General features: G+C 41.3%; 1 protein-coding gene across 7 annotated transcripts in view; it reads right to left on the bottom strand.

Moving 5' to 3' along the window:
• The window catches only part of LOC121638221 (teneurin-3-like), a 226,750-nt gene that overhangs the window by 119,078 nt on the left and 84,173 nt on the right, over positions 1-23,499 (bottom strand). For 2 of the 7 annotated variants that reach the window (XM_041982857.1, XM_041982856.1), the window contains exon 1: positions 19,673-20,148. The exons of the other annotated variants lie outside the window; for them this stretch is intronic. The gene's annotated coding sequence lies outside the window, so the exon portion shown is untranslated. Of the gene's footprint in view, positions 1-19,672; positions 20,149-23,499 lie in introns of those variants that run through there. 7 annotated transcript variants of the gene reach the window in all.

The raw sequence follows: 23,499 nt of genomic DNA on the forward strand, positions 1-23,499 counted from the left end.
CCTTGCATCCTTCTTGTTTCCCCTTCAGATGGTAGGGATTGGGTTTGTTGTTTAATTCATTAGCTGGGTTTAGCTGGAGAGGTTAAACAGCAGAGGCTCTGAACAGCAGGAAAAGTTTTGAAAACAAATCAGTATTTGATTCAATAAACTTAACTTAAGATATGAAGCGCTGCCACCCACATGACAATAAACAAAGCCTGTTGCCTATTTCATTTATACTTGAGAAGCTTGACAGTGCAGGTTATCATTCTTACTGTTAGGTTAGTAACCTACTGAGACTCACATTGCAGGTCTTAATGCTCAAATCCGATTTTTCTTAATGAAATCCGATTTATTTTTTGCGTGGTCGTCCACATGATCATATCAATGCGACCTTCATCAGGCTAAGTGTGAAGGGTACGCGGCCCTGAAGTGACACGCATACATAGAGGATAACACAAAGTGACATAGTATTTATGGATGTAATGGAGGCTTCATGTCTGGTTGTCCATTTGGCAGTTCTTGCCCACTCTGAACTGATAAAATGATGCCCAACTGATATATGAAAGAAGGAGACTGAGAAAAAGGAGAGCATAAATGTTAACCATGACCTTTAATGGAGCAGTGGCTCCTACTTCTGTACAGAGGCATGAACAGACGATGCAGCTGAGTTGGTCTGCAGAGTCCTGCACGGGTCCAGTTTTACCAACCCGCACCCGATATAAGTCACATACAGGCAAAAAAATTGGAATTGACCTGCAGTGTGAACTTAGTCTAAAAGCCATCACAGTATCTGAGTTTGTATAAATCTGCAGAGCTGGAGGATCTCCTCTTGTATACTGCACCATCAACACCACAGTAGAGCCGTATCTTATATCATGGAGCGTTTGAACAGTCAACTGCGCCTGAAGTGGACGTCTGCTTTTTCTAGACCACAGTGAAGCAAAGAGTGTGTATTTCAGTGCACTGTCAGCCATGCATTGTGTGCAACCTGCTACAGAAAATGAGCAGTCCTTGCCACATAATCCTGTTTGCTGAACAACACCGGCGTGACAAACCAGGTCACTCGTACACAAGAGTTCATGTGCACAGAGGCAGAAACCTCCTCTTTGTGTCTTGAATGACTGCTCTGCCTTTGCCTTGAGGCTGACAATGACCTCAAACTAGTCTTTGTGTATGTATGTGATGTGCTGACCCTTAGATCAATCAGACCTTCATCACTAATACCTAAACCAGTAAACTGTAGAAGCACTTTACAACAATTACATTGAGAAAGTAGTCAACAAAATGCAGTAAACATGTTTTTTCACTAGTACTGCGAGTGCATAAAATAGCAGTTATACTTCATCTCTGCATCTGTTTGAGAGGGAAGCTTGTTTTCTGTCCATGGAGCTGAAGGAGGAATGAGTGGTTGGTGTAAATGGAGCGGGCTACAGTTTACACCTCCGTTAAAGCTGCAGCTGGACTACACAGATGTCATTGATCCAGATGTGCTCTGGTGTCCATGCCGCGGTTGCAGCTGCCTTTGTTAGCATGTTAACATTAGCAACATCAGAGGGTTGAAGGGAAAAACTGAAGTGTTACTTCCTGCGTTCAAACATTTGTTTTATCAATAAACTTGTCTTATTAGTGATCAATCAGGTTCAGGTCATTACTGTCACCACTGTTTCTACATTACAGTCATGGTATTAGTTGATTTGTTGCATCATATAAAAACATAAATGTGAATATCGTTTTTAAATTTTATTTCACAACCAAGCCAATACTGAGGATAAAATGTGTGTGTGATCTAGATTAGTGCTTTTCCAACTTCTGTTGTGTAAAGTCTGTGTTTTTGCTGACCACAAAATAAAATCCATCGCTCATCTGTCAATGAAAGAATTAATCTGTCCATGTCTGTACAGCCTGTGTGCAGAGAACACAGTTATTAACCTTCCTGTTTTCTGTTAAAAGCACACGTGTGTGCGTTTGTGTGTGTTATTATGTGTATGGGTGAATGTGCAAAACTCGTATGGTAAATTTCAAGTACACTTAGTGGTGTGCTTAGTGGTGCCCATCTCAACACCTGTCCTTGTGTTTGCTAGTGTGTGTGTGTGTATGTGTGTGTGTGTGTTTGGCAGGGTAGAACAGATGGCAGTATGTGGATCACCATTCGCAATAATCATCTGCATTTCACCAACACATAATTATCCTGATTGGAGCGACATGCTGACTGAAAGACTGCGACATGTGGCACATGCTCTTCAATGCATCCTAATTATAATGGTGAAACGCAGTGTGTTCAACACACAGACATACTACTTTGGAGACTTACAAATATCCATTAACTAAGGAAAACGTAGCGCTGCAGCTATTGTCCATGTGACAGTGGTAGTCAGAGTACTTGTTCCCACTTGGCTCCAATAGATGCTAAGAACACCATCACATAGCCAGAAGAGCTCAGTCCTCCAACCAGCTAACATCTCAGGACTCTGGTGGAGAACTAGGACTTGAAAACCACCGTTGAGTGGTTAGTTCAGGTGCCTGGAGCCAACCTTACCACAGAGGTAGGTGATGGGTCATACAGAAAGCTCAGCAGATAGACAACATGTGGTTCTAGTCCTTCCTGTTGGTATGAAATCTACCAAGGTTACAGTTATCCAGCTGTTCCATCCAGCTGTGTGTATGAGTGTGTCTGCTAATGAGGGCTTCAGTGATGAGTACTCTTATAAACATCTCCACCTCCTCTTCCTCTCCTTCTTCCCCTTCTGTTTCCACCACTCCATCTCTCTTTATTGTGAGTGTATTGCAGCTCAGTACAGGAGAAAACCTGTAGAAAGTGATTAATTACAGTCACTTCGTCTCTTTCTTTCTCTCTCACACACACACTGGGTGATTTGCTGTGCAGGTAGACAGTAGTTCAAGGGTAGAAGATTAGTTTTAGAAATGCTGAACACTAAATTACTGTTGCACATCTGGATTGAAGATGTGGTCACACCACTTCTTTGTTACATAAACCCCACCAACATTAAATAAGTCCATACAGCACAGGAAGCATTGAGACATTCACACAGGGAGCAAAAACACAGCTGGGACGACAACGTCTTAATAAACTGATTTTAACTTTAATAAGCTTATCCACTAGTGGAAAATAAAATTATAAAAGAAGGAAAAATATGTCCTGAAGCTGCCAATAAAAAGAACACTTGCCTTGTCAACCTGAGATCCTTTTACCAAGAAAATACCATCTCTACCTCAGGCTTTAATACCCACACAAGCCATAAACAATACAAATGGATAAAACCAAGCTTTGCTTTGGAGAGGGGCTGAAAATTCAGACTCTACCAGTCTACAACCACAAGAAAGAGGTGACCAAGAAACGAGATGACCAAGGAAGGACTAAGAAAGGACTGATGAAGGACTAAAGGAGCAGACCAAGGAAGGACTGAGGAAAGATGAGACCAAGGAAGAACTAAGGAAGGTCTACTAAGGATGGACTAAGGAAGGTCTAAGGAAGGAGCAGACATAGAAGGATGTAGGAAGAATGAGACTGAGAAAGGAGCAGACTAAGCCTTTATAGGCTGCTTCATTTGTTTTCAATTGTTTCCATCAACTTCAGCTTGTCATGACTGATTGAATGCAGTGAGTATGAAGTGATGCAGCCTGGGGCGATGTAGACGGTCCCTACACCACCATTCACCTAGTCATCACACACACCATATCTGGTTGTGTGTGTGGATAGAAGTGCATTCTTTCATCACAGCAAAAACATCTCAATAGGACAAAGAGAAGGGGAAACCAGGAGCTTTGCTGACATGTGGAGCTGTGTCTGAAATCATTACGCCTTATATAACTAGTTCTGTATACGCTGTAGTCATGTGTGTATGTGTGTATGTGTGTGTGAAATGGAGAGAGTGTTCCTCATCCAGACAAATGGGTCAGCAGTTAAAATGCCAACGATGACCCTGCTGTCACTTCACATGGAAGTCTACTGCCAGACGTGTGCGAGTTCCCCTGCGAAGAAGTGTGCAGCATCCCTCGGTTCATCTCTGGGCGCAGTGTGTGTGTGTGGAAGAAAGAAAAACAATATATAACAAAATAAAAAATATATATATACATACATATACATATATATACATATATATATATATGTGTGTGTGTGTGTGTGTGTGTGTGTATAACTCTGCTTTTATGAACTGTCATAGGTTAAAATTTCCGTGACTCCTTCTTTTCTACTTTCTGTTGTCTTCCATCACCTTCCCGTCTTCATATCAGTCGTAGGAGAAAGGGAACAAACACAGTTCATGTTCGTCGCAGTGTTATAGTGTCAGATCTGTTTCTAGGTTTTATATAAAATGAATGTGAAATATGAGTATTTAGAGAAGAAAAACATTTATTAGAAGAAGATGGAGGCATTAATTAATGCCTTAATGAGGACAGGTTTTTATTTTCTACTGGATGGATGGGAGGAAAAAAGGGAAACAAAGGAAAAGAAGCTTGACACAATGAGTGAGTCAGAGTGTCAGCGAGCATCTCCCTGTTACCTCCTACCTAAATGGACAGAATAAAATCGGAGCCTGGTGTACTGTTTAAACTTTTCTCTCCAGTCTTCCTCTGCTCGCAGGTTTCAACAGCCATCATCTCTCCTCACATCTCCTTGATTTCCTGTGAACTGTGCTCACTGAGGCTTGCAGCTGAATGGACACGCTCATTCAGCTTCTATTTCAGACGAGGAGGAGGAGAAACAAGCTATCCTGTTCGCCGGCTCCTCTCTCTTGACACTTATTAATTGGCTCATGTAATCGCCAGAATCGAAGGCATTGTGTAATATAGTTACTTGTAATCTGGCTGTGATGGTTTCATAAGGTGACCTGAGTTACCATCAGCTGACGGAGCTGCAGCAGGCGGGCAGAGGTAAAACAAGCCAACGCCATCCCTGCTTTAAGACTCTGCTCTAGGGCTGGGCTATATGAACAAAATCTTATGTCTCGATATTTTTTACCTGAATCACGATATATGATATATATCTCTATATACTTTTTTTTGTCAAGTAACCAATGAGACAGTTCTAATTTACAGCCTTCGGTGCTAAATATACTTTTATTAAGGATCAGCAGCACATGTGCATTAAAACAGCTGAATTAAATTAAAGTACCTTTATATTAAATTAAATGCTCCTAAAACAAAATAAATTCAAAATAATTTTCAATGACCATAACAAAAATACAGCTGTGCAAAATACAAAAGAAAAGATGCTTTTAACTCAAAACAAGCTGTCTCGATATAAACGATATTCCTTCCTTCTATATTGCGTCTGATAAAGTCTCGATATATTTGAAAATCTCGATATATTGTCCAGCCCTGGTCTGCTCACTGCGAGCAACTGGAATTAAGAGCTGATAGAAATGGACAACTGACATAATCCTGGTGGAGACGCTCCTCTAAACTGCCGAACACCTCTGTCCAATTTCACTCTGCAGCTCAGTCCGATCTTCATTTGTTGTGCCACTTGAGTGTTAAATCTTCTGTCGACTTAAATGAAGAGCTGGATTCCACATGAATAACTGAATATTATAACAAAGCCGTGCTGCTTTGCCTCTCATTTGAAGCTCCATTAGGCATTTCTGTGTGAATGAATGAAATTATTCATCAGAAACTCACCTCTCCATCTGCAGCTTGGCTAAGCTATCAGCTGTTTGTTCTGCAGCATGTGCAGATGAGTCCTGCCCGCTCCCACGGACCTGCTCAGATGCACACTGGAGAGCTGCTCTCAGGATATCAGATCAGACTCATGGGCCAAAACATTATGACCGGCTCTGCTCAGTATCTTGGTGAAATCCCTCCAGAATTAGAGGGATGCTAAAAAAAAATCTCTGACTTTCTGAGGCAGCGACTCTCAGGATGTCTGAAGGTACCCTGAGTATCTGGAACCAGGATACCAGCAGATTATTTAAGTCCTGTGATTGTGAGATGAAGCAGACAGTAAATCAGTTACAGCCATGACGTCACTGGCGATGTCATCGTTACCTGATTTAACAGCGTAGATGGTGGGTTTAAAACAAATCACAAAAAACCTCTGATGTATGAAGCTGAAGGTCAAACAGTTTTGACCCATTTGGCATCTGTGACAGTTTCATTTTTAACTGTGCAGATAAAGTTTTGTCAAGTTTTTCTAATTTAATTTAATTTCATTTAATTATTTGAATCTTTAGAAAAGCAGGAATGTAACATCGGATTAATCCGAACAGAACATCTAGATCAATCACCATCTCTCATTGATCCATGATTATTCCAGATGATCTAGATCTGTTCCTCTGGTGTTCTTCAGATGAACATGTGGAACCAAAATGAACAACATTTGGGGGGGGGGGGGGGTTCTGTTCAACATCTGAGCCATCGCTGCGTTGAAAACAACCTGCACGCCACATAAAAGGCGACCAACGTGTGCAACATGGTTTTAAACCCTCTGCAGGGCCACTTCACTCAAAATAATGCTCAACTCAGTAAATAATCCATAAAATAAATTAATATGCCTACAAACAAATAGAAAATAAATTAATAAAATGCACATTTTTTATTGGTTTAATTAAAAACACTTGCTTTTAATTTATAAATTAATACAAGTTAATTATAAATTAATAATTTAACTATTTAAAAAATATACATTTATTTATTTATGTATGTATGTGTGCACGTATGTAACAGCAGCTCTCCATAACACCTACTTACAATCCCACGTTTCTACGGTAACTAATCCACACTCTGACCTCCAACACAACATTCTATTCAAAATATTTACAGATACATTTGCAGACACACACACACACACACATTTACCACCCACAGCTTAAATACACCAGGTGTGCTCCACACCAACCCTGCCTTGTATGAAACGCACACACCCTCAAACGGCCACATGAACGCGTCCACAGAGAGCACCTGAGAGGGACCTTGCTGTGATTTAGGTCACTAATCTGTTTCCACAATGACGGCCTGCCAGCAAATCAGAGCTCTAAGCTTTGTTGTCCAGTCACTGGAAAATCCACACGCATCTCTGGAAAGGCCCGGATTTAGTCTGCCTCTCCCCATTTACCCATTTCCTCTTTTCTAACAATCCCCCACATTCGCATGGACACACACACTCCCAGCAGCCTTTCTGCCCCCTTCGGTCCGCCTACACACCCCCCTGCATCATCTCTGTCCCCTTCAGTCTGCTTGCACACCCCCCTGCAGCCTTTCTGCCCTCCTCTTTCCGCCTACACCCCCCCAGCAGCATCTCTGACCCCTTCAGTCTGCTTGCACACCCCCCTGCAGCCTTTTCTGACCCCTTCTGTCCGCCTGCTGGAGGTGGACATGCTGTTTTTACTGCAGCGCTCAGTGTCGACGCTGCAGAGATGGAGCATAATCAACAAGCATGAATGTAATTAACAGTTCATCTTGGCAGCGTTGTGGTGTGATCTGTGTGGTAAACGGCTCTGACATGTTTCCATCGTTTCTGAGGATTTGTGTGTGTGTGTTTATCAGGAGATAAACAGTTTGGAAGAAAATGAAAACTCCTTGCAGAGTGGACCAAACAATGCTACAGCTGGAGAACACCCATACTCCAACAAGCTACTCCTGCATAACCACTGATTTATGAGAACGAGGATCTCAAGATTATTTCTCAGTTGTTTTTAGTTTAAGAAGCGCACAAGGACGACTTCAGGCGCCGTGCACGGCTGCTCTTTTTGTAACATGCATGTTGAGTACACTTGTAGGACTGAGTGCTGCACAGGCTCAGTGGGATGATTTCTACAGCTTTCTGGTGCATCAGGTGGTTTTGGATCCAGCTCAGGCATGAATCTATCTCTCTGAGATGGAGTAAAAAAACAGTTTAACTCGTCTGTTTGTTTAAAATGAGGCGTATAAATCTTAACATACTTCTTCAGAGAAATAAACATTTTTTTCCTTTTCTTTATTTGTGTTTAGATGAGATCAAGTGTTTTTAATGTTCCCAGCAGAGCTGCTCCAGCTCTAGATCTGCTGTGTTTTCACTGAGCTGGCTGTAGTTGGCCTTAGGTGTAGTCTTAACTGTTTGTTTCTGCACTTCCAGTCATAAATCCCCATTTCTCACCCAGAACCTGGCTTAGTGCCCCCAGGCTAATTGCTCTACAGAGTTACAGCTCACCATAAAACAAGCTGGCATTCAGGAGGACTGAGCTCAGGCTCCCCACAGGATCCTGCTTAGTGAGGCTGCCTGGCAGGAAGGTGCATTTTATTCCTCATCCTGTCTGTTTCCACAGATTAATTGCAGATAAACTTCCACCTTCAACAGTAACGTGCTGGACTCAACCACAGGAAGGATCACTTCATTCGTCACGTTTTAATTTACAGTTAACACATGCAGCCGAGCGCGTTCAACGCTTTTCCTACAGCTAATATTTTGGGATGTACTGTAAAAACTTTCACAGTGGTTGGTAGCATTTCTGTCTGTAAATGCAACAACATATGACGTGGAAGTGTTGTCTGTTTCTAGACTAACGGCGTACCGTTAACGGTAAAATGTCCTGGTAGTTTACAGACATTTATCCTGAAGAGAAGCTCTTTTGGTGCGAGCTTGGCAGATTTTAGCCAAATTTCTGGTTTGTTCCATTAACCAGGAAGTTTATGACATCATCTTTAATCACTTTTAATGTCTCAATATCATTTTTATCAAAGTAAGAAAATCACACATTTAACATTTGTGCAGTATTGTTGGACTCAGTGACCCAGGCTCACCTTCAGCCTTCACTACATAAAGATTTAGTTCATATAAATATTTACATTTACAAGTTTTTACATTTTATTTACATTTACAAGTTTTTCTTCAAGAAGAAACGGCTAATTTTTCTTGAGTTACAACCTCAAAATGTACCGTAATCCACAAAAAGCCGGAGGGGAGTGATGAACAGTGATGATGGGTTTGTGTTTGTAGCTTTACTGTTTCAGCACTGAGCCTGTGGAGACTTTTCTCCCGGTACCCCGACATTCTGCCACATTCCAGAAACGTGCACGCCAAGTTTAACGGTGAAAAACATCACGTGAAGGTGAAGCAACACTCAGCAGGCAGTCGGGCCACAGGTCTCTATATGTATGACAGTATGGTGTTATCGGCCCTCTGCTTCCTGGAGTTAAATCTGCTTCCATCCGGGGAGAAAAGGGAATTATATCCTGAGACTACAGTTAAACTATGGAGTCCCTCCGAGCTGCTTGTTCTAATGAAATGCATAAATTAAATAAACCTGTCAGAGAGAATAATTAAATGGAGTGAAAACAGGCTGTATGAATGTGTGTGTGTTGCTCTCCGGAAACTGCGAGCGGGAGTGTGAAGCTACATATGGAAGTCAGCTTAATTGGGGGAATTCATCGCTGGCATTAACCACAAGGAGCAGACACAACCTTCATGTGCACATATGCCCCCCCGATGTGTTGTTTCTGCCTTTAAAAGCCAAAAAAAAAAACAGAGAAAAACTTCACCACAGTCATGTTTGGTATGTTTTCCCAGCACAACTTCATCTACAGGGTCTGGTTATTTGTTAACTTTAACCTGATTTATTAACTTATTGGGCTTAAACGGAAAAAAGGATTATTTGTTATAATAAAACCATCAAACTTCCTTTTGGTTTAGTAAAATGATGAATACACTGAAAGAAACTCAATTTGGAAATGTGTTTTTATTTTTATTCTCTTATTAATACTTATTTCAGCTGCAGACGGAGGGTTGCTGGTTCGAATCCCAGCTGGAGTTTCCATGTTCTCTCCGTTCATGTGTGGGTTCTCTGCAGGAATTCCAGATTCCTCCAACAGTCTGAAACCATGATGGTAGCTGAACTGGTGGCTCTGGACTGACTCCAGCAGCAAGTGTGGGTGTGCATGCATGCTTGTGTCATTTGTGTGTGTGTGTGTGTGTGTGTGTTGGCCCTGTGCTGTCCCATCAAGGCTGAAAAGTTTGACCCAGAACTAGCTCCTAAAATAACTGTAGAGAAAGTTATCCAGCTGCAGGCCAGCTGCTAGCACCGCCGGCAGAGAGAGGGGAAACTGGAACGCGTGAGAATAATTTACGATCATTTTGTCTGCAATCAAAGAGCAGTCGATGCAGCCGTGCCCAGATGGCCCAGCTTCACGTCTCCGGTGTGGATTTTTTCTCTTTATGTCTCAGATGGGAATATTTAGGTCCTGTGGCATGTGTCCGGATATTTCACATCAGGTCATTTCTTTGTCTTTGCTTTAAAGCAGTTGTGGGTTTGAAGCTTTTTTAACATAAACTACGCTGAAAACTGAAAACTTCTTTTCTTCTGCACAGTTTATGTACCAGTAAAAAACCGGAGATTAACATGGTGAATATGGTGGGATGCACGCTGAGTTTAAAGTGTCACATTTAGATGTTAAATCCGTAAAAGAGGCACAAAAATCATCTAAAACTTTTCATGTTGTACTACAGTTGAATTATTAAAACTACGGCAGAGAGGGCGAAGTCTAAAAATATCTCCTCAACCCTTAAACATGACATAACTGTCATCTGACTTTTCTTCTGGAGTGGAAATCCTGCTGCAGGACTCCACCTTCATGATCCAGCTCCAAAGACTGTAAACACATATTTTACTGCACGCAGAAAACCGGAAGAATAAAAGGGAATAATAATAAATGATGAAGTCTAATCTTCATAAACCCGAAGCCTCCTATTCCCTCCCTGGATTTTCTGACCCAATAAAAAGTCAGAAAACTGCAAAAGAGAAAAGAAGCACAAGAAGAGAAAACTGTGATCGATAGAAGAGAGGCTCATTAAAGCAGAATATCAAGAGAAAAAGAGATTTACTCTAAAAAAAGACAAGAGCTCACACAAATATTTACGTGTTTTCTTCCATCATGTGGTGGCAGAGAGCTGGTCCAGGAACCAGGAAGTCGGGAGGAGGAAAGCTGCTGTCAGTTAAAATCTCATCATCGTCTGTGTGTGTTCAGCTTTCACCATCACAATCTTTTATAGATGACAGAAGCACACCTTAATAAAAGCTCACATGTGGGCTCAGGGCAAACACACTTCCTGTCAGCTGACCCCTGACCTGTGGGGGAGGAGGAGGAGGAGGCATGGTGGGTCGCACAGACGGAGCTCTGAGGTGTTCCCACCGTCCCATCCAGCCACCGTGTCTCCTGTGAACACGCCTGTAACCGTGTCCACGCATGCAGCCATCAGTCACCGCAAACACGGGAGTGACCGTGTCGTCCTGCAGCTGAGGAAACACACACGCGTGTGACTCCATCACTGGAGAGGCGCAAAAACTTTCTCAGTAAAACAGGCCGGAGTCGCTCATCGTTCCACGTCCAGCAGCACACCAGCTCTCTCACACACACACACACACACACACCATACACACCATACATACACACACACACACACACACCCCACACATACATACCACACATACACACCACACATGCACACACACACACACACCTCACATACACCATACACACCACACATACACACACACACCATACACACCATACATACACACACACACCACATATACACACACACACACACCCCACACATACATACCACACATACACACCACACATGCACACACACACACACACACCTCACATACACCATACACACCACACATACACACACACACCATACACACCACATATACACACACACACACCTCACATACACACCATACACACACAACATACACACCACACATTCACACACACACTATACACACCACACACACCACACATACACACACACACACCTCACACACACACCATACACACCACACATACACACACACACCATACACACCACATATACAGACACACACACACCACACATACACACACACACATCATACACACCACACACACACACACACACCATACACACACACACACACACCTCACATACACACCATACACCACACATCATACACACCACACATACACACACATCATAAACACCACACACACACACACACACCACACGCACACACACACCACACACACACCTACACACATCATACACACACGCACACACACCCAACACACCACACACACATATACCACACACACACACCTACACACATCATACACACACACACACACCACACACACATACACACCATACACACACACCACACGCACACACACACCACACACACCTACACACATCATACACACACGCACACACACACCACACACACACACACCTACACACATCATACACACCTACACACACACACCACACACACCACACACAGGCTTCATTCAGTTTTTTCTGCGCTTGTCTACAAAAAGATGTGACGGGAAAATGAACCACGAGCAGGTGGTGTGTGTGGGGTTGTGTGTGTATGCGTGGTGTGTGGTGTGTGTGAGGTTGTGTGTGTATGCGTGGTGTGTGTTGTGTGTGTAGTGTGTGTGTAACTAGAAGTTATTATTATTATTATTACAGTTTTCAGTAATTTTTCTTGTGTTTTTGTGACACGTCTCTGATGCGTTATTAACACCAGCTATAATTTATATTTATCATTAATATTCACATATTTTTATATCTAATTCAATCAAAACAATTATAATTAAATTATTTGATAAATGTATTAATTTATTTTTAATTCATAGTTATTAAATATTTGCTAAAATTCTTATAATTTCATATCTACATAATGTCTTTATATAACCATAATATATATTATTTATAATTCACATTTATTAATTATTTGTTCATTTTCATATCATTTTAAGACCTGCATACTTAATGATAACAATTATAACAAAAACTTATTTATATTTACATTGAATTAATTAATTAATTTATTTTTATACATATTGATAATTAAATATTCGCTAATATTCACATTATTTAATATCTACAAACTTCCTGTTTATAATCATATTTATTTATTAGTATTTATAATTCACATTTATTAATTACATAACATTTTCTCAGCGCCCCCCATCGATAACTAACCCGTCTTCATCCTCCCTGCACTGCCAGTAAAACAGCCTCATCGGGACACTTGTCTTTTCTTTTGTTTTCCTCTCTTCCTCGGGTAATGTCGTCCAGCCGTGTGCTCGGTCTAAACATCTGCTGGCTAGCGTGACGCGGTGCATGAAGCTAAACCCAGCGTGAAAAAGTTGTATGGTTCGGTTTATCTCCAGAAATGTAGATAATAGACGCCATGAGCTGCGTTTCCATTACCCCCCAAATATCACAATATATAACCGGTAATGGAAACACCTACGTTTTAAAAAACATCTCAAATGTGGATAAAAAGTTTTTATGCTGTTTTTCAGACGTGTGGATATTGAAGTATATCGCAAAATGTTCATGGAAACACTTTTTCCACATCCCCAGATGTGACGTAGGGGTCACGGGGAAGGAGGAGGAGACAGAAAAGCTTTTACAACCAATTAAAGAGAAAATATAAAAACAACGAAAGCAGAGTTTTACAAGGAAATCTCCTTCCTCCTCAAAGTCTCGCAGGACGAGATTTTAGGAGAATTCCAGCTTGTGCATTAAACACCACTCAACGGAAACACAGCACATCGCAGCTGTGGAAGAAAAATCGCTTTTATTTAGCAAAACACTGTGATGGAAACGCAGCTATTGTGGCATCAAGCGAGTCCGGAACGCGGAGCTTAAAGGCTGGGAAGTTACATAAGGCATCTTTATTATCTGCATACTTTTTAATAACAATGTAAAAAAAATACTTATTTACAACAAATCTATATTATGATTTATTTATTTTTATCAGCGTATTTATCTCTGAACCTTATGCCGTTCTCTGTCCCTGCGCTGGCGGCTGCAGCAGGGAGGATGATGTAAAGCAGACCTCAGACATGACAGAGACCCACCGAGTTCACTTCTTTAGATAAAAGCTCTCGTGATTCGGACAGCTGTTATCTCCAGTTTGGTCTGGACGGAGACGAGGACGTTTTCATTACGTTTAAAGGAAAAGGGGCATCAAAGACTGAAGAGAAGATCAGGGTTTAAGTATAAAAAGGAGGATGTTGATGGAGAGAAACGAGCAGCGAGTATGAGGGTGTAAGAGAAAAAAAGAGGAGATGTGTTGGTGAACCATCTGGACTGAGTCTCTGATAAGAAACACTTAGTCAGCAGGCAGCTCATCACTCAGTCAGCTCCTCTTCAAACTCTATCAGCCGGGTGGAAACTGGTCCCAGTCCTCCAGATGAGACAGTCTCATTCTGGTCAAATACACACCCAGTAGAAAACAATTCTTAGATGTCATTCTGTTGTTTATGTGCTAAAACAAGCGGATTTCTTGCTTTCCCACAGCCAGCTCTGCGCTGCAGATAAAACCACCTCCGGGACAAACCTTTAACCTCATCCTCCACTGGATCCTGCAGGCTGCCATTTCTGACCCTCATAACTCTTCTTACCTCATGTGTCACATGATCATGTTTCTCCAGTTTTATCTGTTTAATCCAGATTTAAAGTTTTTCTCCTCACATAAAACTCTTATTGACCAAGCTCCATTAGACCTTAAAGATCTCAGAGTTCCAGATTTTCCCACCAGAGCTTCACTCTCAGACCGCAGGTTTTCAGTGGTTCCTAGAGGTTCTAAAGTGAGCCAATCCGTTGGTTTCCTTAGCCAGGTCATTATTTTTCTGAATTAATTTAATAAATTGGACTATAACGCGGATCTTATACTGGGTTTTCTGGACTAGAAAGAATGGGCTGTGGGTTGTGATAACTGGCCGTAGGTTCTGCTTTCTGACTGGTCAGCAGTCAGACGGACTCAGACTGAGCTGCAGCAGGACCTGAACTACTGTCTGTATTCTGGGTTTCAGAGCCTCTACATTAGAGAAGTTACTCAGCTAATGTGTTTCTGTAAAGAAAAACTCAGCTGTGCAGACTTTAGTACCGTGAGAGCAGCGTCCTCTATGAAAACCTGCCTGTACACACCCAGGTGTCGGCTTTCCTTCGCAGCTGGAGCCAGTTCCTACCGACGGCGACAGGAGAGTCCTTTAATGCTCCAGTTTGAAAGAATTACTGACATCTAGTGGTGAAGACGGGGGTGGCATGTTGTGACTGGACGGTGGCCATCAGTGGCCAAAGTTTTTCCAGATATAAACATGTTTTAGAGGGGAGTGGTGGAAGCTGCCATGTATGCGGACTCATAGTGAGTAGATATAAGTGCTTCATTCTAAGAGAATAAAAACATAACAGTTATTTTAGTGAATGGATTAGAGACCAATAGAAACAGTTTTAATGATAGATGATAGTTTTCTGTAAATGACCTTTGATTTAGTTGCAAACTGCAGCTTTATGTTTACTGAGCGTGACACATAAACAACCACACCTGTAAGTCATCTGAACGTCAGAGTTTTAGCTCACAGGCTGATGTGAAGGAGGCATGAATGCAGCTGAGAGCAGGGGTCTGCGCCCCCGGCTCGGCGTGCACGCTCCCATCGCCAACAACGCAGACGTTTCCGTAACAAACCTCAGCACATGTAAAAGTACCACGCTGGAGATGAGTGGGGAAAGGGATTTTAGCGTTCAGGTATGCTAACTGAATAACGTCAGCGTATTTTACTTCCTGTTGGGGGACGAATAAAACATTTCTTTCCTGACGCAGACCCATCCAGAGTCACGGAGTCCATCAGAAAGACTTCCTGCAAGGACACGGCCCGTCCTGCTCTCAGCGCCTCCGTTTCTAAGTGATGTCCCTGCTCTGATGACTTTCATCATCTTTTTGGCTTTGAAAACGAATACACACATACATCCACACACACACACACACACACACACCCACTTAAAGACCCTATATTGCAGACACTCGATCTATCTCACACATTCCTCTCAAAGGCCTTGTTGCTAGGAGATCATGCTCTATTTGTGGAGAGAGAGCAGTGTGAGGTGTGTGTGTGACAGACTGAGAGAGAAATACAGGAAGGAGAAACTGAGCAGTCAAGTTCTTAAAAAGCAGAATGAAAATCAAACACACACACACACACACACACACTGGTTGCGTAAACACAGGTAGTTAGTTTCTGAAAGCTGAAGCAGTACGATGTGTGTGTTCCAGCACAGCATGCTCGGCTGCTCATGTGAAAGTGCACGCATCCTAACCACAACATGAATGTGTGTGTGCTGGGATCCAGCAGGTCATATAATGGTTGGCTGGTCACATTGTCTGCCCCAGTGGTCAGCTCCTCACACACACTGTCCCCTTAATCTGCAAATACATCTATTATCATCAGCTAAAGCCTGCAGGAAAACGTCCCGGCCAGCACACACTGCGCCACCATTTCATACTGGAACCAGTAATCCCTCCACCCAATATTCCAGCACAACCAGAGGGAATTTACCAGGGACAGGGACAATTCCTGTTACTGAAGACGTGAAATTTCACAACAACAATCTGATGACATGAATATTAGTCCAGTGATAATGTGATGAATCGTCATTAATCACATTGTTAAGGGTAAAATTAAATAACGGTTGCAAAGTTTTGTATTGCAAACATTTATATAAAAATCTCCTAAAAAAAAAAAAAAAGTTCTGTAACTTTTGGTTTAGGCAACCCAACTTTATTTATAAAAATACTAAGTACTGACCAGAGTGCTGTAAGTACGGAAAACATTTAAAAAGACACGAAATAATTTAACATAATAAAACCACGTTAAATAAGACCAACACTAAAATAATAAAAAAAACTAAAATATATGAAAACCAAAAAATAATATTAAAATAACAATAAAATCAACCCTGTTTTAAAGGCCCAGAATGTGTTTAAAGCCGAGATTTACATGCAATTTAAAATCTGCTGCTCCTCTGCACTTTTCTCTTTACACAGTTAAATACGTCCTGTCCTCAGCTTCAACACCGATAAAATCAAATATGAAAATTCAGAATTTATTAGTTGACAGGAAACACGTCAGCAGGGTGAAGCTTCCCTCGAGACTCGGAGGGATTCAGCCAGCAGCTGGATCTGGATCACGTGAGGGAGGAAAATAAAGATGAACTGGTGCATCTACTGTTCAGCATTTTCTCGTGTAACTCTCGTTGTGACGTAGCATCTGAGCTAAACGAGCTAACCTTCACCTCCGGTTTTTAAATCTCTCGGCTTTTCTCACATACGACTGTGTTGTTCTGTACGCAGTGTTTATGTTGCAGGTGTGCGCTGATGGATGTGTGTGCATATTTACAGTCTCATTGCTGTGATGTTACTTATTTTATCAATTTTACTTTTTATCGTTCGCTTCACCTTGAACAGCACTTAGTTTTAAATGTGCTTTAGAAATAAACTGGATTGGACTGGTTAATGTGCACTAAAATAATCACCAGCATTATTTAATTAATGTGTAAACATGATTCTGACATGTTGACGTGTTGACATGCCCACCCCCTAATAAATAACAAACACCACGATCATTTCATTAGTCCAAGTATTGAAAAATAAAAACCTGAATAAATAACATCCCACATAAATCTGAGATTTAAGAGATGCGTTATCTCTACTTCCTGTAGTACGCATCATTATGCAAACAAACACTTGTGTAAACAACAACCAAGGTCAACCAGAAACACCAGAAACTGTTTCTGTTTGGGCTGCAGAGGGTAAACGGAGACGCTCTTCATCACGTTTTCTAGAAAACAGCAACAGTAATGATGACCTCACAGCTGAAGCTGATGACCTCACGGCTGAGCCTGATGACCTCACGGCTGAGAAGGGTGGAAACGTAGATGGAGGTGGGCGCAGCAGCTGCCTGACTGGCGGCATGGTGCTGCTGGTACGTCCCACCGGCTTCTCCAGCAAAACATTCCAGAAAGGAAAAGAAAAAAAAAAAACAACACAAAATTCCCAGTGACCCACCGTTGAAATAACCAAACTGCTGAGAAAACTCTCACTGTGGCTGAGTGAGTGAGTGAGTGTGTGTGTGTGTGTGTGTGTGTGTGTTATGCTAATCCGCACATCAACAACTAAAGCTTTGTTTTGTGTTTTTTTCCTTTAATCTGACCAGGTTTTATCACACGGCATCTGCTATTGAAATCTAGATTAATATTTAGAAACCCTTCTCTTGTGTGTGTGTGTGTGTGTGTGTAGCATCTTCTCTGCGTCTAGAATATTTAAAGACTCCTGATTTTGTCTCTGTTCTGGTCTTTCCTGCTCCAGTCCTCCTGCCTTCCCTTCTTTGCTAGCCGTCCATGTCTTTACGAAGCGCGGCGGCCCTCAGTTCTTTTAATTCATCACACACTTCCTCGTATGGACACGTCTGAAGGAGAGGCTCCACATTTAGCTTTCAAACCGAAAAGGTGTGGGGGGAGGAAGAGGAGAGAACTGCAAGAAAGGGAGAAAATAGGAAAGAGACGGCCGCACACACTCGCTGTGAAAGGCGAGGAATGCAAAGCTCCATGTCTGGAAGTGATTAGGTACAAAGCTAAAGCACATCTTCTCTCTCTGTGTCGGAGCAGCAGCAGCAGCAGCTCGGTCCAGCCACCATAACCCTCACCTACACCTAAACACACACCTACACGCACATAAACACACACACCACCACATCCCAGCTGTTCTTCTATCAGACCAACACACTTCTGACGATGGCTTCCTTCTTTAATTCTTCTCCTCCTAAAACGAAACCTCAGGAAAAAAGTTTTCTTAACCGCGTTTATGATTATGTAAACGCTCACTTTGTCCAAGTTTTTAATCTGTTTTACATCTAAAAACATCCAGATAGAAAATTACGAACCCTTTATAATCCAGAGACTTGGTACAAGTGGGTTTCCTGTGCTGGTGTTTGTCCATGAATACAAGCTTCTGCTGCTCCCTCTGTCTCAGGCTGACATGAAATGTGGCCCACACCTCACTTCTTCCATAGAGTCCCTCAACTTCATGAGTGACAAACAATCACACACACACACACATATATATATATTTTAATATCTCTCTCTATATATATATATTTATAGTGATGAACAATTTTATACGAATAGCAGAATATGTTGTAAACCTGCTTATTATAATCCAGATGAAAGCTTAAAATGAACAGACGCCACATTCACAATAAAAGTTTCATGTTCACGTTAAAAAGATGAAAAATCAAATGTGAACTTTGTTTTAAGTATTAGTGCCGTTTGTTGTGTAACGTTTTTATTCAGTTTATTCTGCCAGGAAGAGAGATTTTACTTTAAAAGGCTCACATCAAATTAGCTTCAATAAATCCAAACCAGCTGTTCATCAGCATGGAGTCACACAACCAGCAGAACTTACCAAATACGACTTTATCCATTTAATGCTGCTTTTACTAAACATTATTCCCCTAAACATTATTCCCCTATAATTAACGTGTGTGTGCGTATATATATGTGTAATATACATACATATATATATATATATATATATATATATATATATATATATATATATATATATATATGCTTCTACAGAGCTGCTTAAAGTCTAAGAGAAAAATAGAAATAAATATAAAAAGAGTAAAAACGGAAGAAAAATCTCTCCTCTATGCTTGAAGCTGTTCTATCGCGCGCGCACACATTTACTGTGTTGTTTAGTCAGTGAGTTTATCTGCAGTGAATTTAGACAATGACAGACAACTGACTAGAGACCCCGAAATGTCCCAAGGCACGCGCACTGATCCACACCAATCCTGCAAAAGAGCACATGCGCGCGCGCGGTTAGGTGAAAGAAAAAGAAAGAAGTGGTCGGCGTACCTGGTCTGCGTGAGTACTCCAGGATTAAAGGGTTAATTCTCCCACAAACGCATAGGATCCTTTCAGACTGCCATCAACACTCCGGGTCGCTGAGAGGGAAAAACCCCTCCGTCCTCCGTCCCTGTCCTCCGTCCCTGCCCTCCGTCCTTGTCCCCTGTCCTCCGTCCCTGTCCCCGTTCGCTTATTTTGCTGTCTGCTTTGAGGAAAGAAGAAATAAAAAGCAGCAGCTCCCACTTTTCTCCTGGACCACCTCAGTCTGCTTCCTCACTTCTACAGCCGATCCTAACCATGGAGAGGACGGGGGAAACCCAGCAGTGGTTCTGGTTCTGGAGGAAAATCCGGTTCGGTTCTTTCTTCTGAAACATTCGCCTCCTCCTTCCTGTGCGCGTGAATGCGTGTGAGCGCGCGCGCGTGTGTGAGATCCGTGTCTCGCCTGGTTCTGCCACCTCTGCTCCGTGTGTGAGTGTGTGCGCCGTGTCTCGCTCTCCTCCTCGCGATGGACTTCTATAGTTTGCAGCTGGGTGAGCGAGGAGGGGGCGGAGCCACGAGGACAAGAGGGGTGAAGGGAGAGATGTGATTGGCTGGGCAAGAAGGGTGAGGGAAAGAAAAGAGAGACGAGAAGGCAGAAGGCGGAGCTTCTGGGGGACTGAAGGTGTAGCTGGAGAGGGAGAGGTGAGGGAGGGCCGGAGAGAGGCACTCCTTCCCCGCATTCTTCTGCTCTGATCTCCCCGCTTTCATAACCACATGCTGGATGGAGCAGAAACTGAACCTCTCAGCCGCCTTCACACGCGCCCCTTTCCCCTCACACACAGACACACATGCACACCACTTTCATGTGTGCACGTGTCCGCGTGCAGCGCGGCTTTGCAGCAGCGGTATGAACCAGGGGTGGTTGGAGTGACTGAGCTGAAGTGAAAACAAGCCCGCCGAACCGGGTCTGAGCCGCCTTTACTCTCATCTACTCACTTCTATTCTGGTATTGCAAGTTTACATTTAAATTACATTTTTATTTCAAATCTCAAAATAAAAAAATAACTGTTTAAAAAATAACGTAAAATTTGAAGTTATATAAACGATACATTAACATTTTACACACACACACACACACACACACACACACACACACACACACACACACACACACACAAATTCTGAAAAAATAAATATGTGTACTCACTTTTTTAAAAGTGGGAAAAATTATGGAATTTCTACATTTTTACATTTTTTCTTAATATATCTAAAATATATTCCATTAGCCAAATGATGCAGATTTATTAATTACTGCAGCTCAGCTAGAATTTTAGAAATTAAAGACTAACATAATTTTAAATTATTTTAAACAAACATATTTCTCATAAAAAATTATTTTACAGTGATTGGGCATTTACGTGTTTTTTGTATCATATTATTAATAATAATAATAATAATAATAATAATAATAATATATATATATATATATATATATATATATATATATATATATATATATATATATATATATATATATATAGTGTAAAAGGAGTGTAAACCTAAGAAACCTAAAACCATATCATGTGAAGTATTAATAGATAAAAATAAATACAAATGATGTGTTTTAAAGACAATAAATAGTATTTATAGTATTTCATAAAAACACATTACACTCATTATTAGAAATAGCGCATTATAAAACTAAATCAATTAACGCTTAATTTATTGTAATTATTATAACAGAGAAATATATTAACCAATACGGCAGAACACCAGAGGCGAGCGACCTATAACCCATTGGTACCAGACATCTTATGTGCGGGACGAGACGAATAAATCTGTATTTTACTCACTCTACCTTCCAAGTACCTCCACATGATATGCACCAAAGGTAAGATTCTTGAGATGTGAATGATGTAAACCTTTCCAGGCTGTCCCTGTACATCCGGTAAACACACATTATTGACCAGTCACAGATGGAATTTATCTCTAAAGCCTTACAGTACTCAAGTAGCCAATGATGATCCTGTTACATCAGAAAGGCTCCAGTAAAAGTAGTCCAGTAGAATAGTTGCTCCACAATTTTTATCCAGAAAAGGGCCATTTTAGGCAAGCTTGCAGGATTTTAAAGGGATAAACAAACAAAAAACTTTAGATGTGGCATCAGCAGGTGGAGCCATTTTCACTCTTCCCTTTCAAAGCAAGACTTTTTTCGCCTTCATGGCACCTGTGGTTTTTGGGAAAGACAGAGGTGGATTGGAGTTACCCAATTTTAATCACTATTTCTTAGCTAACAAGCTGCAGCATATCTCCAAATGGTTTAAACCTAGCAGTGTGGATGAACCATGGTTAGATGTAGAGCAAGCATTGTGTGAGGATGTGTTTATCTCTGACCTGCCATTCATCAGCTCAGCCATCAAAACACATAAGTGTTTTAAAAACATCAACATCAGTTTCTCTTTAATGGTTTGGTGGAAATTTCTAAAAATATCCAAGTCTTAACTTTTTCCATGTAAGCTACACCTATCTGGAACAACCCTGACATCCTGCAAAACAAAAGATGATTAACTTCACTCAATGGAAAAATAAAGAAATAAAACAGAACATATAATAGAAAATGGAAACTTCTTGTCATTTAACATTCTCACCTCACAATATGGAATCAGTAGTGCTACATTTTTAGAATATCACCAGCTTAAATCTGTTATATGTAAAAAATATTGGCAGAATTCTTGAATCTCGATGCCCCAAAGCTCTTATCAAAAATATATAGACTATTATCTAAACTAGAAGACTCAGTCTCTCCTCCAACTTCAAAATGGGAGGCTGACTTATCCAGAAACTTTAATCAAGATAAACGGTCACAAATATGTTTAAACACCTTTAAAATGACTAAGAATTCAAATATGCAACTAATACAATTCAAAATTCTGCATAGAACTCATTATACAGGACAAAGGATGTTCAGGATGGGTCTGTCACAATCAAACATCTGCTCACTGCACTGATAACAGGACTGACAACTTCCATGCCTCGTGGTCCTGCACACCTGTCTGCAGGTTCTGAATTTAGGTTTGTGAAGACATGTCAACATGGTTTAAATGTAATATTCCTGCAAACCCCACACTGTGTCTTCTAGGTGACTTGGGTGAAATTAACATGGCAATTAACTCTGCACACACGATCCTGCAGTTTCCAGCAAAGAAAACTATCATTTGTAAACTGGAAGACCAAAAATAATCTGTATTAAGGAATCACTTACTAGACCGCATCAGTATTGAGACAATGAGTGTGTTTCAATCAGCGCAGTTATGTGCGTGTGCTGGAATATAGAACATAGTGAGCACAAAGCACTTTCCTCTGTGGTGCACACGATCGTGGGTCATTGCTGACCCAAATGGAGCGCTGACGTTTTGCACTTACCAGTAGAGACGTACCAGCATTTGACGGCAAATCTTCTGCCTGCTTTAATTTACAGAATGAATGTCCAACTCTTGATTTTACTTTCTTTTGTTTATTCCTTATTTAACCCCACCTGTAAACTACATCACATCCAACGCCGACACAGGATTCTCTTTTTATTGGCTGAACACGAGTTAGAACGTATGCTTATTTATTTATTTCAAGGTATATGACCCTCCTACATGCTGCCTAATGGCAGCGCTGCTCCCTTACTACCTTTTCAGGGACAATCAGTCACACTTACTTTTTCCAAAATCCAAATCCAAAGTAACGTTCACATACGTTTTTGCATGCCATCATATTTTATGGTATTAAATGCCTTTAAAAGGTTTCATTTGTACTCCATTGTATTAGTCTACCTCAGTAGATAACAATAGAAAACACCATCAGCACAA

The sequence above is a fragment of the Melanotaenia boesemani genome, chromosome 4, assembly GCF_017639745.1.
Source record: "Melanotaenia boesemani isolate fMelBoe1 chromosome 4, fMelBoe1.pri, whole genome shotgun sequence".
Lineage (NCBI taxonomy): Eukaryota > Metazoa > Chordata > Actinopteri > Atheriniformes > Melanotaeniidae > Melanotaenia > Melanotaenia boesemani.